This window comes from Bos grunniens, chromosome 12, assembly GCF_055505025.1.
Source record: "Bos grunniens cultivar Pamir isolate PY7600 chromosome 12, Bosgru_T2T1.0, whole genome shotgun sequence".
Taxonomy (NCBI): domain Eukaryota; kingdom Metazoa; phylum Chordata; class Mammalia; order Artiodactyla; family Bovidae; genus Bos; species Bos grunniens.
Window position 1 is genome coordinate 36,413,746 of NC_141176.1, and position 13,161 is coordinate 36,426,906.

At 44.9% G+C, this 13,161-nt stretch overlaps 1 protein-coding gene across 14 annotated transcripts in view; it reads right to left on the reverse strand.

Annotated features, from left to right (window-relative positions):
* The window catches only part of ZMYM2 (zinc finger MYM-type containing 2), a 63,686-nt gene extending 52,616 nt beyond the window's left edge, over positions 1-11,070 (reverse strand). For 6 of the 14 annotated variants that reach the window (XR_015138211.1, XM_086329838.1, XM_086329832.1 and 3 more), the window contains exons 1-2: positions 10,114-10,243; positions 8,998-9,066 (exon numbers count right to left, since the gene is read on the reverse strand). The gene's annotated coding sequence lies outside the window, so the exon portion shown is untranslated. Of the gene's footprint in view, positions 1-2,763; positions 2,828-8,997; positions 9,067-9,893; positions 10,261-10,934 lie in introns of those variants that run through there. The other 8 variants (XM_086329834.1, XM_086329827.1, XM_086329835.1 and 5 more) reach the window with 7 other exon arrangements.
* Positions 11,071-13,161: the final 2,091 nt, after the last annotated feature.

Consider the following 13,161-nt stretch of genomic DNA (forward strand, 5'->3'; position numbering starts at 1 on the left):
TTGCTGGGTCCGGTAGATGCCCTGAAGGAGGGCATGGCAACCCACACCAATATTCTTGCCTGGAGAATCCCATGGACAGAGCCTGTATAGTCCATAGGGTCACAAAGAGTTGGACACGACTGAGGCAACTTCACACACACACACACACACACACACACACACACAATCCAGTACAAAATAAAAAAGGGGGAAAAAAAAGAGTGAAAAAAAATGTTTTAATAAAAGAAAAAATAGAGGAAACACAAAATTACAAATATGTGGCTCCTTGAAAAAATTAACAAACCTTTAGCTATACTGACAAGGAAAAAACTCTCTAAAGTTATTAAAATCAGAAACAAAGAGAATTCTCTGGTGGTCCAGTGGTTAGGACTTGGCCCTTTCACTGCCAGGGCCCACGTTCGATCCCTGGTCCAAGAACTAAGATCGCACAAACCAAGCAGTGCAACCGAGAGAGAAAGAAATTGACATGTGATTAGCATAACAAATATAATTTAAAAAAAAAATCAGAAATATTAATAAGGTATCACTACTGACTTTATAGAAATGACTGAATATAATTTCGCAATTATATGCCAAAAAACTGGACAACCCAAAATAAAAAATTTTTAAAAACGGGTAAATTTTTTAACACAAATTACAAAAACTGACTCAAGAAGAAACACAAAATCTGAATTATAACATGCAAAGAGACTGAATAAGTAATCAAAAAATCTCCCAATAAAGAAATTCACCAGGTTCACCAGGTGAAGTCTACCAAACATTTAAAGAAGAATTAACACTGTTCTTTCTCAAATTCTTTCTAATGATGTTCAACATAATCAGTCATTAGGGATATGCAAATCAAACCAGGAAAGATATCACATCCATCAGGATGGCTACTATCAAAATAAACAAAAAGTAACAGTATCAGTGAAGGGAAATTGGTTAGCTGATTGAAGAAAGGGTGATTCCTTGTGCACTGCTATTGGGAATGTAAAAAGGTGCCACCACTATTCACAACAGAATGGAGGTTATTCAAAAAATTGAAAAATGGAATTACCATAAAATTCAGCAGTCCCACTCTAGGTATACTATATCCAAATATTTTCTCTATAGTTAATCACAGTTGTATGTACCATATGTATCTATCAATATTAAGGGATTTAGTCAGCATTTCATTGAATTTAGACATATTTGAGGACAAAAAAAAATTAATCTTTTACATTATTCAAGTCTTCCCATTCAGATATATGTAAATCTGTCCATTCTGGTTTTCTTGCATGTCTTACTATATTATTTTACAATTTGCTTCATAAAATTCTTGCATATTTGTTATAGTTGTTCCCATTGCTTGCAACAGTAAAATGGATTTTTCCCATTACATCATAAAATGTTTACATAGCAAAGAAACACTATAAATAAGGTGCAAAAATATGAAAAAGACACATGCTATATAATGTATATATACTTGTAATTGAAATAACAAGAACTGATTTCCATACTTTAGAAAGAAGACAAATTAAACTGACAAAACTTTAACTATTTGATAACATTCAGTGTTGGCAAGAACATGGAAAAACTAGTAGAAAGGGCAGTGAGTTTTGTGGTCCAGTCGAAAGCAATCTGGCAGCGTCTATAAAAACGTGTAATATGCACGTGTGCGTGCTCAGTCGCTAAGTTATGTCCAAGTCTTTGGGACCACATGGACTATCGCCAATCAGGCTCAACTGTCCTGGGATTTTCCAGGCAAGAGTACTGGAGTGGGTTGCTATTTCCTCCTCTGGGAGATCTTGCTAACCCAGGGATAGAACCCCTGTCTCCTCTGTCTCCTGTATTAGCAGACGGGTTCTTTACCATGGAGCCACATGCTGACTGGTTCTCCAGAATCTCCCCCAGAGAAAACACACATGAACCCAAAGAAACTACTTCACATATATTTCATGCAGCACTGTAAATAACAAAAAAACCCAAATAGATTAAATGTCCACCAATGGAATATCTGAACTGCTAAAAAAGTGCATGTCATGAAGTGCCACACAGCATTTTAAAAAGAAATCCTTACATACTAACTCAGAAAAATGTCTAAGACATACTACTAAGTGAAAAAACCAAGACGCAGGAAGATGTATATAGTTGTTTATTATTGTTCACTCACTAAGTCATGTCTGTGTCTGACTCTTTGAGGCACCATGGACAGTACCTGTGGTATACCAGGCTCCTCTGTCCTCCAGTATCTCCAGACTTTGCTCAGATTCATGTCCATTGAGTTGGTGATGCTATCTAACCATCTCATCCTCTGCTGCTCCCTTCTCCTTTTGCCCTCAGTCTTTCCCAGCATCAGGGTCTTTCCCCATGAGTTGGCTCTTTGCATCAGGTGGCCAAAATATGGCATATAGCACACATGTTTTCAACATGCACATATAAGTTTAATTTATTATTACAGGTACATGTTAATATATGCCCAGGAAGGATTTAGAGTAATACACACTAAATTGGTACTACTACTAATCTCTGAGCAAGTGAGGAAAGCAGCCAGGAGATCGATGATAGATGAACACAGATTATGACTTCATGTTGCTTACCATATAGCCACAAAATCCCTTTTAAGAAAATCTCTTAATATCTTTATCAGATATGGGACAATGCTACTCTGGTTTTAGAAGCTGATAGGAATTATTTAATTAACATACTAAAAATCCATTCAAGGGCTATGCCAGCATCTAAAAACTAATCTCTTCTGATTTAGTAAATAAATGAATAAATCAATTAATTGATTCAAGTTACCTCTAGAGTGTAGAATTTCCAAGTTAAGGAATAATCTCTTCTTTTCCATAGGGTCAAACTTTAACTGCAAGATAATTTCAAATAATTTTAACTTTCTCTGGGGATCTCATCCACTCCCCTGATTTTAAATAAAACCTCAATGCCCAGACTGATTAACTTATCTCAGTCGAGGTGTCTCAAAGCCCCAAACCACCTACTCCCAATATCCAAGTCATCTGAATTTCCTTTCACCGTTTTTACCCCTCCTCCAATCTTTGCCATTTGGGGGAAGTTAATGTATCTAGCTTCCCAGGTGGCTCAGTGGAAAAGAACCCAACTGTCAAGCAGGAGACTTGGGTTCAGTCCCTGGGCTGGGAAGATCTCCTGGAGAAGGGCGTGGCAACCCACTCTAGTATCTTGCCTGGAGAATCCCTATCCATGGACAGAGGAGACTGGCGAGTACAGTCCATGCAGGTGGCAGAGAGTCAGACAGGACTGAGGACGGAGCACACATGGTTGTCTGCGTATGTGCCCTGGACCTGACACTCTAAGGCTCCTCCTGACCTCACCCTGCTAACAACAGGCTCCTCACACTTCTGCTGAATTTGCGCTACTACCACCACACAGAACTGAGGCTTGTGGACCAGCCTAACACACTGGTCAGTACAATTCACACATTAATCTGCTGAAGACCTTGGCAACATAAGGAAAGGGATTATCAAAAATGTCAATTGCTTATTTATGTATTTATTTGGCTGCATTGGGTCTTAGTTGCAGCATGTGGGATCTAGTTCCCTGATCAGGGATCAAACTGAGCCCCTGCATTAGGAGCTTGGAGTCTTAGCCACTGGACCACAAAAGAAGTTCCCAAAATGTCAACTGTTGATAATAGTATATATGCAAAATGACTAGTATGCTGAGAATGAAAAAAATCATAATGTTATTTTAAAAATACAAATCTTGAGGGACCTCATAAACTTTTTTCTGTCTGAAACCTCTAGCTGTGCATCACAATCTTACTTAAAATACTTAACTTAAAAACCTCAACACCTGCTTCACTGACTATGCCAAAGCTTTGACTGTGTGGATCACAGTGTGAAAAAGTCCTTAAAGAGATGGGAATATCAGACCACCCTACCTGTCTCCTAAGAAACCTGTATGCAGGTCAAGAAGCAACAATTAGAACCAGACATGAAACAACTGATCAGTTCCAAATTGGGAAAGGAGTATGACAAGGCTGTATTCTGTTGCCTTGTTTATTTAACTTACATGCAGAGTATATCGTGTGAAATACTAGGCTGGATGAATCACATGCTGGAATCAAGAGTGCTGGGAGAAATATCAACAACCTCAGATATTCAGATGATACCATTCTAATAGCAGAAAGTGAAGAGGAACTAGAGAGCCTCTTGATGAAATTAAGATGCTTGATGAAAGTGAAAGAGGAGAGTGAAAAAGCTGCCTAAAAATTCAACATTCAAAAAACTAAGGTCATGGCATCTGGTCCCACCACTTTATGGCAAAATAGAAGGAAAAAGTGGAAGCAGAGACAGATTTTACTTTCTTGGGCTCCAAAATCACTGTGGACAGTGACTGCAGCCATGAAATTAAGATGCTTGCTCCTTGGAAGAAAAGCTATGACAAACCTAGACAGCATATTTAAAAGTGGAGGCTTCACTTTGCCAACAAAGGTCCATACAGTCAAAGCTATGGTTTTTCTAATAGTCATGTATGGATGTGAGAGCTGAACCACAAAGAAGGCTGAATGCCAAAGAACTAATGCTTTCGAACTATGGTGCTGGAGAAGACTCCTAAGAGTCAAACCAGTCAACCCTAAATGAAATCAACCTTGAGTATTCATTGGAAGGACTGATGCTGAACCTCCAATACTTTGGATACCTGATGTGAAGACCTGACTTACTGAAAAAGACACTGACACTGTGAAAGATTGAAGCCAAAAGGAGAAGGGGGTGGCAGAGGATGAGATGATTAGATAGTGTTACCCACTCAATGCATATGAATTTGAGCAAAATCTGGGTGATGGTGGAGGACAGAGGAGCCTAGTGTGCTGCCATCCACGGGCTTGCAAAGAGTCGGACATGACTTAAGAGACTGAACAACAACTGCTACACATTACAACTCTAGACTTCAATAAAGAAAGTGAAGTCGCTCGGTCGTGTCCGACTCTTTGTGACCCCATGGACTGTAGCCTACCAGCTTCTCTGTCCATGGGATTTTCCAGGCAAGGGTACTAGAGTGCGGAGAAGCCAATGGCAACCCACTCCAGTACTCTTGCCTGGAAAATCCATAGACAGAGGAGCCTGGTAGGCTGCAGTCCATGGGGTCGCTAAGAGTCGGACATGACCGAGCAACTTCACTTTCACTTTTCACTTTCACGCACTGGAGAATGAAATGGCAACCCACTCCAGTGTTCTTGCCTGGAGAATCCCAAGGACAGGGGAGCCTGGTGGGCTGCCGTCTATGGGGTCTCGCAGAGTCAGACACGACTGAAGTGACTTATCAGCAACAGTAACTTTCTCAATGACAATTTATAGTTTTTACATATTGGAGCTGTCCATAAGAACTTTGAGATTTGAATATCTTAAAGTGAAAGTCAAAGTGGCTTGGTCCCGTCTGACTCTTTGTGACCCCATGGACTGTATGTAGCCTGCCAGGCTCCTCTGTCCATGGAATTCTCTGGGATAGACAACTGGAGTGGGTAGCCGTTCTCTTCTCCAGGGCATATTCCCAAGCCAGGGATCAAATCCAGGTCCCCAGAATTTCAGGCAGATTATTTACCATCTCAGCCACCAGAGAATATCTTAAAAGTTCTGTTCAATTCTAAAATCCCAATTTGTGCTCTGACAGGAATAGAAAAAAATTAACCAACTGAAATCAAAAATGGAAAATACATGGAATCAACATACTGTCTCAGCATACTTGCTTCCTAACTTAAAATGCCCTACATAAAATACTGTTAATCCAATGGGAGAAAGCACTTGGGTTTAGGCTCATCTTGCATTGCTTAAATAAAACATGCAAGGTGAATATGTCAACGTCCTCTTATAATAAGTGTTATTCAACATAATATATGTGTGAATATTACCAGTAGACAGATATGAATGCCTAGAAAAAGATACAAAATTTCTAATTATACCACACCTTTTGACAATAGAGTTCCAACATGCATACATATTCTTTACATAACAGTTACAACACAGCATCTGACCAAAGGTAAGGATTCACTTTGCCTCAAATGCATTAGTAAGGCACTCTGTACCTCAAACAAGGGCAACATACAATAAAACTTCTAAAAATAGGAACAGTGTTGTACGAAGATGGTATGTCAAGCTCCATACCCACACAAAGGTCTGAAATGTTCACTGTCAGCATCGGTGTGACATCTGAGTACTCAGAGTTGTCCCACCACATGGGGTACAAGAGTCTAATGCAAGAGAACCTAGAGGAGAAGAATTCAGAAAAGCAGGGCCACTCTCCCTTTCCCTCAACTGTGTGACAAATGACAGGAGGAGGAACACATACTATTAAGGATGCACTAAAGAAGGTACCATAAACATGTGAAGTATTTTTAAATATCAAAATACTTCATAAGTACACCTAAAGGTACCTAACTCACATTAAGTGCACGATAAATTTACATATAATAAAGAACTTTGATTTAATCAAAGTGAATTTAAAATTGTCAGGTTATCTTTTTGCCTGGTGCATTAAAGCACCATTAGTTGATGCTTTTAAGTAAAAGAATTTTTAATTCTGAGCTAAATCGTTAAGGAAAACAAGAACCACATCCCTTCAAAAACTGAGACTTCCCTGATGTGAGTGGTCAGGACTCTGAGCTTCCACTACAAGGGTCACAAGTTCAATACCTGGTTTGGGAACTAAGATCACACATGCTGCACAGTGCAGTCAGAAAAAAGTACATCCGTGTACAAATTATAGTTGGGCCTCCCTTTTACTGAGTTCCTTCATATCAGCAGATCCAACTGCCTGCAGCACTATTAAAAAAAAATCCAGGCATAAGGGGACCCACAATTCAAATCCATGTAGTTCAAGGGTCAACCGTATTTGAAAGAATCTTAGCTTTCATACATACATATGTTCATACATATGTTGACATTACAGTAAAGTCCTGATTATACATTTTGTATGTCCTCATCTCCAAATGTGTACTTAACATAACCAATTAACCTTCCTCCACCGACATCACAAATAAATACAAAGAAAAATTTTAGAATGGTAAATCTTCTAGGAAAATATGTGGTGATAATATAAGCTTTACCCATCTATTGATAGTTGAAAGATTTAATCCCTGATCCACTATATCTGAATGATTTAATGCCTGAAAAGACCTTTAAACTTATTACAGAAGTTATATTCATTTTAAGTTACAGTATTTAAGAAATAGATACTAAATTGCACACATACACACTGAAAGAAGAATATATTATTTCTGATTCAAATAGACCCTATTAGTTTAAAACCAGTCAAATAATTATCTAATAGTTATCTAATTGATAACTGTGGTACTACTTTTTTTTCTTAAAGATACTCAGTAAGATTTAACATTCCATGTTTGTTTACCCACTGGTCTCCAGCAAAAGAATACAGGCTGTAAAGACTGTAACTTCCAGTTTTTTCAATTTCAATTTCTAAATTTGTGAAACAAGCATATTATATACTTTAAAACAGGACAACACAAAGGACTTCCCTAGAAATCCAGTGGCTACAACTCCACACTGCCAATGCAGGGGGCACAGGTTTGATCCCTGATCACAGAACTAAGATCCTACAGGCCTTAGTGTGGCCCAAAGATTTAAAAATAAATTAAAAAAATGAAAATTTACAAATAAAACAGGACACCACATCTGCTGAACTCAGGCCTGTAACCAAAACTGGTTAAGTTCAAATCCTGTTTAAACAAATACTACTACCTGGGTTATCTGCTTAGGCCTGTTTCCTCCTCTAAGAATTAGGAATAAAAACACTAAGTTTTTATAAAGATTAAACTATTTAATATGTTAAAAATTAGTCTGGACATGTGTTGATAATTATAGAATGTAAATGATAGGTACACAGAGGTTCAATATACTATTTTCCCTCATAAAGTTGATAGTTGCCATAGTAACTTTAAAGAAAAAAAACTTATGCTCGCATACAATACAGGCTCAATACATGCTATTTTTATGACCCCTGCAGGCCATTTGCCAAGATTTCCTTAAAGGAAATAATACATGAAAGCACCGGGGACCTGCCTAAAGTGGTATTTGCTTAATACAAGTTGCCATCCTCACATCATCCTTCACAATCAGTATTCAGTTTGTGTTCATTGTCTATTATTTTTTGACCCATTTGAGACTTAATATTTAAGCATAAGCGACCATACTCATGACTCACCTTTGGCAGAGACCTGCAAGTTAACTATTGGTGGGCTCCAGAGATATAATGTGTCCAGAACAGTAACTTCACTGATATTTTGTAACTCATTACAACGGATGGAAAATGACCCGTTATGTTTATCTTACTGTCTAGCACATTACGAGGCTACTTTAAAACCGACAAATTGCAAGCATTAAACGATAACTCTCAGGTAACACTTAACACGTCAGGAACAACTCAAGGGAACACTAAGCATCACAAAAGATTTGGGGCTAAGAGTAACCAGAGCAGGGAACTAGGTGATAAAGTAAGACAACAGGAGGAGGGGGCCTCATGCCTTTCCTAAGCAAACACTTTAAAGACATCCACCAACTCATGAACCCTAAGAGTCAAAATTTGTGTTTTACATCACACACTCAGAGCTAAATCCGTCGTTTTGCTTCTCCAACCCCTTCAATCAATTCTCCATTGAAAAGGAAGAGAAAGTGTTAAAAGATGGTTGCAGACCAGGCGTCAAACGAAACGACTTCAATTCCCACCCTGGAACTCTAGAGGGCGCCAGCAATATGCCCTCCTTCCTCCACCCCTCCTCCCGGGTAACGTGAGCAGCTGCAGGAGCCCGTATTCTGGTTGCTGAGGTTGGTATTGCAGCAGGAGCGCTCTCTGCAGCGGTGCAAACAGCAGCGCCCACTCCCAGCTGCCTCACCAGCCATTATCCAAGCTGCGCCCCGGGGGCAGTGCCACCCAGGGGGAAGCTCCTCCCCCTCAAAACAACGGGGACGCACCGGTCCCCAGGCCGAGGCCCTACATTAACCTGCCAACGTCTTCTAGGAGCATCAAATTAGGGGCAAAACTCACAATCGGGGTGTTGTCCTCCTCACGCTCAGCCAAAGATGCACCAGGTAAGGATGAATTCAAGTCCTGGTCCTGGGATAAGAGAAAAAATGAAAAAATGGATCAACAACATCTAACCAGGTGGGAGAACCAAACCTTTTCCACCAGAAGGAGGCAGAGAACTGAGTAAGAGGTCAAGGAGGTTCGGACCTTCGATTATTGCTCCCTAGTCAGGCACCAACAATCCCCTCCAACGTAAAGTAGAGCAAAACGGCATAAAATTTTTATTTGGGACCAAAACCCACGTGAAAGGCAAACCCTGGGGGGAGGAGGCGGAGGGCATCAGGCCTGCTCGGGGGGAAGGGGGGAGGGGTAAGGGAAGGGCGAGCGCAGCCTCGACGCCAGCGGAGACTCCGATCCCCCGGATCGGCCCGCCCAGCGCCGTCTCCGCCGCGCCCGCACCCACGCCGGGCTGGGGAGAGCCCGCGTCGCCGCGGGGCGGAAACCCCCCGCCTGTGCCCCCGGCTCTTGCCCGGGGCCCGAGACTTGCCCCCCCGCAGTCGGCGACCGGCAGCGCTGCCTCCCCGTCCGCCATTAGAGACCCAGCCAAACAATACGTGCGGAGCCGAGCCGCGCGCGCGCCGGGGCCGGGGCGGCCGAGGAGGGGACCGGCGCGGGGGGCCCGCTCCCTCGCCCCCAAACTCGGGGACCTCGCGCCGTCGCTGGGAGAGCGCTAACGGGACCCCGAGCCCCCACGGAGGCGCCCCTCCCCCACCCACCCCACCCCCACACCGCGCGACCCCCACAGCCGGCCCCCGCCCCGGGCGGCCCCGGGCGACCCCCGCCACCGGCGGCTGCCTCACTCCGCCCTCGCGGCCGCGCCCGCACTCCCGCAGCCCGCGGGCCGCCCGCCAACGCGCCTGGGACATCAGCGGAGCCGCCGGCAGCCGGAGGCCCCGAAGCGGCAGCGGCGACGGCGGCCGCGCCGCGGGGCGCTCGTCCCGGGTCGGTGGGAGGCTTCGGAGGCCGCCCTCACCCATCTCCGCCTCCCGGCGCCTCCGCCTCCGGAGGCTGCGCCGCTCCCGGCCACCCCCACTGTCGGCGGCCCTGGACTGGAGACACGGCGGGGACAAGCCTCACCCGGTTCTGGCTGCGGCTCCACGGAACGAACCTCCCCGCCCCCGGCCCACCCCCCTTCGGCAACACGCGCAACTCCGCTCGGTCCAGTCCCGGCTTTAGCGCTGGTGAGGAGGCGGAGGCGGCGGCCGCGGCGGCGCGGCCCGACCCGGCAGGCCCCGCCCCCTGCGTCCTCACTGGCGGCCGGGGAGGGCGGGCTGGGCGCCTCGGGGGCGCCCATTGGCTGCGTCCGCCTTCCTTCAGGGCCCCCCCTTGAGGGGGTGGTCCGATGCTCTGTCCGTCAGCCGCAGGCCACACCCCCGCGCCTCCATTCCATCCCCCCCCCCTCCCCGCCCCCACCGTGGCCCGGCCCGTCAGGGTCGGGCCGCCGACTCTGGTTCCCGCAGCACCGGCCGCGGCTCGGCCTCTGGGGCTGGGCGCTGTCGAGCCCCGGCGGCCCGAAGACCTGATCCGGGCCACCTGCCCTCGCAACGGCTACGAGCGCCGCCTCCTCAGGAGCGCCGCGGCCTCGATGTCCCCCAAGCCCTCCCTGTCCAGTGTCTGGGAGCCCCGTGAGGGCTGGAAGAGCAGGGGCTTCGGCGAAGGGGGCGGGAGCCGGGGTCTGGAAGGCTGGCGGGGGGCCCCACGCGCTCCTAGGGCTGGAGGCGCTTCCCCTCTCCTCAGCCCCGTGGGGAGGCGTCCCTCGCTCCCGTCATGGCTGAGGGAGGAGACGACGTCCTCCATCTTGTCGGGGCCGTGGGGGGAACTGGGGGCAACTCCGACTAGTCCCAGGAAGCCGGGGCTGGACCCCGCGGTGGAGACGGCGCCCGCTGCCGGCTGCGAACCTGGGCCCGGCCGACGCGACGGGGTCCGGCCCGGACGCCACTCCCGCTCCGCCGGTCAAGATGGAGGCGACTGCGGGTCCCCGATCCCGGCGCCCGCCTGTCGGAAGGGCTGGGCCGGGCCCGCCGTGCCCCGGCCTCCGCGCTCGTCGGCCTCGCGGCGAACAAGGCCGCGGGGCAGGAGGGTGCGCAGGTGCGAGGCCTGCCGGGCGGGACCGGGCGAGCTCCTACCGAGGAGCCACCTGGGCCGCAGGGCTCGGCTTTTGTTCGCCGTCTACACCTACGTCCCGGGCGCGCGTCACGGGCTGTGCGGGTCCGGAGGTTCCACGTAGGAGGCGGGCGGGGAGGCCGCCCTGGCGGCTGTCGGTGGGACTGCAGCCGGCGCCGTTGGGGCGTAAATGGATGGAAACAGTGGACCTAATTTCACACACCGCGTGCTAGTGTAAACAGACGCGGGATGTTCAACTTTAAAGTTCAACACGATGGTGGACAACATGAACTTTCTAATGAAATTATAATCATCCATGAAGGTCTCAGAAAAGACTGATCTTAAAGAGACGCTACTTACAGAGCACAGTCTAGTAGAAAGTGAGTCTCATTGTGTATAAATCAATGAATATACTGCTCTTTATTTAAATTGAAAGATATGCATTTCAATATGCATTTCAACCCGCTTCCTCAAAATGGTACCATTTATTTTTCTGCATTTTATTTCTTAATTATAAAGTTTTTCAGTTTTCAATAAAAACAAAATATCCTTGTAAGACTATGTGTATTACACAGTACCGTTTTACACTGACATTCTTCACGTCACCATCTTCATGACAGAAACGTCCGCTATTACAAAATGCGGGATAACATTGTAATCAGTCCATGAAAACTTACATCATCCCCTTTATGTTACCACATACCATTGCAATAACTTCTCTTCATTGAGTTTATAATTAGATGGCTTAAGTAGCTGCTGCTGCTGCTAAGTCACTTCAGTCGTGTTCAACTCTGTTTGAGACCCCATAGACGGCAGCCCCCCAGGCTCCCCCATCCCTGTGATTCTTAAGTAGAGATACTTCCAAATAAGCTCTGTCACAGACTTTAGTGACAGATTGGATTGCTGCATGCCGTTTAATTTAAGGAAGCTCCATATTGACACTAATTATCTAACTGTATTGCTGTTTTATAATTAACAAGAGTAATAATTGCTTATTAGTATATATTAGTCACATTTTGTATTTATTCAAATCCATTTGTGAAAATGTTCACTAGATTACCTACATGATATCAGGGAGAATTTTAGTTGAGACTTGAAAACTTGGGGGAGTGGAGGGGGGAATGTTTTGTGTCATAATTTAAATAAAAGCTACATTTAATTTTATAGAAAAGCACCTATAAAAACAAATATTTGCATGTTCACAACAGAATTATTTGTAATTTCCAAAACGTAGAAACTGAAATGTCCATTAACTAATGAATGCATAAACAAATGTGGTAGATCCATACAATGGAATATTATTCAGCAAAAACAAGGAATGTAGCTCTGACACTGGCTACAATATGGATGAACTTTGAAGACACTATGCTAAGAAAAATAAGCAGTCTATACATTGCATGATTCTATTTATGTGACTTGTCCAGGCAAGGCAATCTATAGAGATAGAAAATAGATTAGTTCCCTAGGCCTGGGGAGGTAGGGAGTGATAGCTAAAGTGTAGGGAACTTCTTTTTGGAGCAAATTGATTGTAGTGATAATTGGACAACAGCTCTGAATATACAAAAAAAAAACATTGAATTGTTCATTTTAAATGGATGAATTGAAAAAAATGGACAAATTATATGGTATGGAATTCTACAGTCCATGGGGTCGCAAAGAGTGAGACATGACTGAAGCGACTTAGCACACACGCGCACATGAAATTATAACTTGAGAAGGCTGTTACAAAAATGTGTGTGTGTGGAGTTATTCTGCACTAATCACAAAAGCAGACTAAGCTTTGCAAGAAAGCAACATGAAGATTTGGGCAGAGGACTTGTATTTTAAATACTTGTTTGGGCACTCAAACCCTTGAGCAAGTTTGCTTCTCTTCTGATCTGGATGAGAATGCAGAACTGACATGGATGTGACTCCACCATTCCTCAGCTCTGTGACCCTAGACCTTCCAGAGCCTCAGTTTCTCCATCAATAAAATGAAGCAATTGTACATAATGTGCCCTTGAATAAAAGTCCACTTGTCTC